Source organism: Heterodontus francisci, chromosome 38 (genome assembly GCF_036365525.1).
Source record: "Heterodontus francisci isolate sHetFra1 chromosome 38, sHetFra1.hap1, whole genome shotgun sequence".
NCBI lineage: Eukaryota > Metazoa > Chordata > Chondrichthyes > Heterodontiformes > Heterodontidae > Heterodontus > Heterodontus francisci.
In genome coordinates, this window is record NC_090408.1 from 27,814,223 (window position 1) to 27,820,222 (window position 6,000).

Genomic DNA, 6,000 nt, shown 5'->3' on the forward strand with positions numbered 1-6,000 from the left:
ATCCCAGGGTTCAAATGACATTGTTAGACCAATTAAACTGCATTCCTGCAATTTATGGCTACATCGTGAACCCGCAATGTTCATGAAGCCTTATTGCACCCTGTGGATTTCGTATGCTATTTTGTATTGACAGAGAACTTGCAATTCCTTGCTAATATACTTTACGTCCATGCATTATATTTACAAAAATGTGTAGTGAAAGATAGCTTTGATCAGTTACTGTGCAATACAAATAAAGATTTTGACATGTGCTGCAACCTTCAAATATTTGTTAATATCTATTGCAAAGGTCAAATTAGATTAAATAAATGTCCGAGAGATACAATAAAGAAAACTTGTGATAAAATATTGACTATGTCTATTACAAGGTTAACCTGATTTTCAGTCATCTGCTGATCAGAATAGTGAAGAAAATCAGCTGCAGTGTTCAATAATTCACAAAAATTACACAGAGCTTTCAGCTTAATTTTTACAATCCACACTGTTCAAGGAAAATTGGCAGTTTTGGTTTAATTTAAGAATAGCAAATGGGAATGTGGCAAAGTATTGGTTTCATAAACTAGACACTGAAGCAAAAATACAAGAAATGTTGTGGTACGTTGTTTAGTGCTTTTTGTATAGTGCTTTGCAACTCAACCTTGTTACAATACTTTGTTCTGAAATCTGCTATGATGAGCTTTAATCTTGATCCTAGGCTGAATCTCCTCCACCAGTTGAAGAATTCAGATAGTAGTGTGTTTAAAACATTAATAGTTGGAATTTTTCTTTAGCTTGTTAGTGATTTCTTGAAAACGATGCTCGGCCCACAGGCAAAGAACCAGCAAAACAAACCAGTAATAGCCAAAGACGTGGTGCATTTGTGAGAAATCCCACCCTTATTACTCATAACCACAGACTCATAAGCATCTTGGCGTCTGGTTAGCATTGCCTATCTGTATGATGGTGGGGGGGGAGGGTCGGTAACATACAGTAGAAGATGTGTTACCACGCTGAAGATTTGAGATAACATTATAAAACCACAGAAGTGTCAACAGTAGCTTTCTAAAGGAAATTAAGTAAATACTTAAAGGGGGAAAAAAATCAAGGCTGTGGGGATAGAGCCAGGAAGTGGGACTAATTGGATAGCACTTTCAAAAAGGCTGGCACAGGAATGATGGGCCAAATGATCTCCTTTACTGCTGTATCATTCTATGATTCTATAAGTGACTATAACTGAGAGCAGTTTATTCAAGTCATCTCAACCCTGAGATCTACTGTTGCCTTGGAACACTATTACATTATCCATGTATATTTGTATGATTATTTATGCATATATCTATAATTATATAATCTAAAACATTTCTGGTAACAAGCAGTAAAAATAAATCTCAATAGTATCACTTTTTTACAAGCTGCACAATTTGATGTCAGAACTAAATGCCTACAATATTCTTGTCTGCTAAACCACAAGGAAAAAAAATGAAAAACAAAAAATTTGCATGTTACACAGAAGAGTTTACTCTGGTGCGGAGTTCAAGCCATCTGGGAGTTATTAGCACTTTATCAACGTAGTCACATTCTGCTCATGCTGTTTATATTGCCATCTGAACCCCTCTATAAATTCTATCTTGCAACAGATTATGTTCATAAACATTTTGATACATAGAAATCTCAGCACAGAAAGACAGCAATTACTCCATTGCATTCATGTTAAAAAGTAAACGTGTTAGCTACTCTAATCCCAACTTATCTGTTCTTTCTGCTTAACCTTTATATATTTCATCAAATCTGTATTTCGCTCCCTTTTAAATGCCATGGTTGACTTAACTTCAATAGTCATTTGCGGTAATGCATTTTGTATTCCAATAACTCAAGGTAAAGATTTTTTCTAATATTCTCCTTTATGTTGATCCTAAAGATATGCTCCTTTCTTACTACACAACATGCCAGTGGAAATAATCTTAGACTCAGCATACAATTTGTTCTCCAATTCCTCACACCTCCAAATGAATATAACTTTAGCTTTACCTAGTATCTCAGAACTCTAACACCCTTGACATTACAGTGGTGAATCCAGCTTGCAATTTTTCTGCTGCTCCAATATAAAGAGGTGCCCATAACTCTCCACTACCACTCCTTCCTGAGAATGTCTTACCCTTGCTTAAGGCTGTTGTCACATGTACATTGGGCTTTGAAAATGTTGCATTGTTTGGAGTTCCCCCAAAAATTGCTTACGTACTCCAAGTGATCTGGAGTGTTTCACTGGCGGAATATAGGTGAAAAGCTCCCATGCCTCACAACAGTAAGTGGATAAGTAGAGGTGAGCGGTTCTCGTAATTGTTTACATATTTACCAACAAGCTGCCGTTCAGAAACTGAAGCCTTTGCGTATGCGGTCCTACTGAAGTTCAAGGTCTTCCACCCTAAAATAATCAGTCATGTAAACCATTACATGCTCCCATGTTCAACTGCTGCCTCTTTAAAACGAAGTGAACAACGATCAAGCGCTGCTGACGGGTTAAATCTCTCAGTTAAAAGAAAAAACCTCAACCAGTCGCCGCCGCTCATTTGTTGCAGAAGATGAGAATACGAGAAGTTCAAGGCTGGGCTTCCAATTTCCACTTCTGTTTAAACGGATTTCCTGCCTTCCCCCGCCCTAAACCTTCAGGAAGGGAATGTGGGGCTAGACCCACGCCTTCCTCTCACATCACTTGGGTTCATTCCTCACCGGGGTCCTGTCTCTCACATACACACAGCACAACACAACACAAACACCAACTCGGTGCAGGAGTGAAGGCGGAATCTGCTACAAGACTAGCGGCTGCGGGCTGAGCTCAGCCCTGAGTGTTAGTCACCGCAGAAAGAGAGAGAGAGAGAGGGAGTAACTGTGGCCGGTAGAGGATGAACGCTGGAGACCTTGTTTGGGAGAGGATGAGAAATAGATGGAGACATTGGTTTGTACAAGAGGGGGGATAGACACTGAAAAAGCTGAAAGCAGAGATACATATTCGCTGCGAAAGGGCTGTAAGAAAGGCTGCCTGTACCTCCCAGCGCACAACGACCATTGCCACAAGTTGCACTCTAGCGCTTGAACCGTTCGTACCTTTCAGTACATTTGAAAAGCCATTTACACTCGGCCTGCTGCACTGCTCAACAGAGCACTGACGTGTTCCACTACAGCGTTTACACGCATGGGGAAGTCGGTGTGATCGCCAAAGATTGGAGACACTATCATGTATCAGGACGTGTCTTGTTCACAATCCCATTGTACAGTTCTCTTCATGCCTGGCGGGTTGAATTATTGGTGATGTGGCGATTTGCTCTGCACATTTATTGTGGGTGCGGTTTCTATTTGCGACGAAGAATAGATGTACACCCACATTTTAAACGTTCAGCCCCACTCCCATGTCTCCATTTTTTGGTATTTTATATTCCAGTTTTCTCGCCCACCCAATTTCTTTTTCAAAATGATCAGTCATTCTCTTTTGTAATTGCACCAATAAGGAGACACTGGCTGGCCCCAGTGACATCAACCCAAATGAAAGCAATCTAATAAAGATGATCCCTTTTTAGAGGAGCACAACTAATAACACCCAAATGATACAAAAAGGAAAAGGAAACTTAACCAATTTAAATCATAATGTTATTTTCACTCCCACCACCTGTGGAAGTCCTCACGTGTACCCGTAGCCTTCATATTCTCCTTCTTTAGGGCCACCTAGTTGGTAACATGGCCACGGAAGAGAGGTGGGCAGCTAGAGTGACATTTCCCACAGGTCATGGCTAACCTGGGCCAGTTGATGGCTACTTTGACCGAGCACGGGAATAAAGCCTCAGGGAGGCTGTCTGACCCCTCCCTATGAGGTGACCAAATGGGACAGGAGCAGCCCCTTCAAATAATAATATTCTCTTTTCTGGATGAGACAGGATCACTCAATTCCAGAAATCTCAATGGACACCATCAGTCTGGCTCCTTGATCATCTTCATTGGAATCCTGCCTGAATAGTACTGGAAGGGACACTGCTTCCCACTCCAGACAATTCGAACAGTCAGTCTGTGTGGCAGTGTGAGCAAATGGGCTTAATGGTTTTCCTCATTTGTACTTGGTGACTGGTAAAACTGGGTGTGCAGGTTTAGTAAAGTTTCCTAAAGAATTTTTTTTTATCTGGACATCTGGTTGCCCTCAATAGTGATTTTCCCCCCTTTTTAAAAAAAAAAATTATTGGGGGTAACAGGGCAATCAGCTTTCAGCATTTCTTGATGTCCTGGCTAACATTTATGTATCAACCAATATTACTAAAACAGATTGATCATTTATGTTTGTGGAACCTTGCTGTGTACAAACTAAATGCTGCGTTTCCCAACATAACAAAAGTGATTACACTTCAAAAGTACTTCCATTGGCTGAGAAACACTATGAGGTTGTGAAAGTGCAACATGAATGCAAATTTTTAAAATTATTTCTCTGATGTTGGGGGTTAGTTCATTGCTCTTTCACTGTGGGGGAGTGGGTCTGAACTAATTAGATGGAAGTCTCGCCTCGCTGCTAGCTGTAAGATCTTTTTATTTGCTCTTGGGCATTTGGCTGAGTTATTGTCCATTCATAGTTGCAGTAATTGTTTCATAACTGAGTTGTTTGCTAGTTCAGAAGGCATCATCACTTTTGTCACTTGATCTTTTCTGCCTTCAAATCTATCACAGACCTTTGCTTTTGTACTTTCCTTCCCTCCATCCTTTCCCTGCCTCTGTACTTTCTTAAAAGCTGTTACAGCTCTAAACTCTTCCAGTTTTGACAAAAGGTCATTGACCTGAAACGTTAACTCCGTTTCTCCATAGCTGCTGCCTGGCCTGCTGAGCATTTCCAGCACATTCTGTTTCTATTTAAGATTTCCAGTGTCCACGGTATTTTGCTTTTATAGGATTTTAGAATTCTAGAAAAGACCATGGGCTGAATTTTACGCTGCCCCAGTGGGTTGGATGGTGGTGTGGGGGCAACGTAAAATTGAGCGGGAGGCTCCGGGAGGCCTTCCTGCCCCACTCCCGCCTCCGACCAACTTTACGGCGGTCGGGTGGGAGGGGGTAAAACGGCCACTTAGAGGCCAACTAAGGGCCCTCGCCTGCCTCCATGGGTATTTTTACCGTGGCAAGCAGACATGCTGGGGATGTGAAAAGTCTCCCAGCGATAGCTGCTGTCCTTTCTGCGCACTGTGGGGGGGAGAGCGGGGTGTGCCATGGCAGTCGGGCACAGGGTGCCCGATTGAGGGCCGCCCCTGCCTCCCAACCCACCCCTGGGATCCAAGACACTCCCCCTCCCCCCAAATCACTACCCTTGCCTCACTGTCACGACCGATCTCCCAGCGAGGCAAGCCCAACTTACCTGAAGTCCTGGCTCCATGGCGTCGGCTGGGCTGCAGTCCCAGCAATGGCCACCGCTCCCAGTGGTGCTGCTGGGGGGACCTCCTCCCTCAAGCGGGTGGTAGTCCCGCCTTGGGACAGTTAAAGCCCGGGGACCCTTAAAATGCGGGTCGGATCCCGGGCTAGGCGGAAGCGGGTTCGCCACCAACTTTTACATTGGTGGTGAAGTCCCATCCGCCTACGGTAAAATCCAGCCCCATGACTTTCCGTTGGTTTGGTTCTCATATCTGAAAATCACTTTCTTGGCTATTTATTTATCTCTTAAACATTTGACAGCACCTGGAAAAAAGAATTCTTGAAAACAAAAACGTCATCACATGTCACACTTGCATTGAAATCAATAGGAAGAGCTGAAATTGCACAAGGCATGGCATGAATAACAACAATTATAAAAATAAAAATGATTGTTTATATCCATTGCAAGGAAAAGAATAATGATTTTAGTATGAAAGTATGTATACTGTTTGGGGTCATGGACATAGCAGTATTTCTTTAACATATTGCAATAGCATTTTAGATTCCACCTAATTTATTGTGCACCATTCATGACTAGGATATCAGACAGATACACCAGCCCTGAAGCCACTATCTTTGTTACTCTACATC

The 6,000-nt window shown here is 42.3% G+C and overlaps 1 protein-coding gene across 6 annotated transcripts in view; it reads right to left on the reverse strand.

Annotated features, from left to right (window-relative positions):
- Positions 1 to 3,268, reverse strand: part of atp8b4 (ATPase phospholipid transporting 8B4) — a 251,477-nt gene extending 248,209 nt beyond the window's left edge. For 3 of the 6 annotated variants that reach the window (XM_068017959.1, XM_068017952.1, XM_068017954.1), the window contains exon 1: positions 2,333 to 2,787. The gene's annotated coding sequence lies outside the window, so the exon portion shown is untranslated. Of the gene's footprint in view, positions 1 to 2,007; positions 2,089 to 2,332; positions 2,788 to 3,022; positions 3,044 to 3,081 lie in introns of those variants that run through there. The other 3 variants (XM_068017953.1, XM_068017955.1, XM_068017956.1) reach the window with 3 other exon arrangements.
- Positions 3,269 to 6,000: the final 2,732 nt, after the last annotated feature.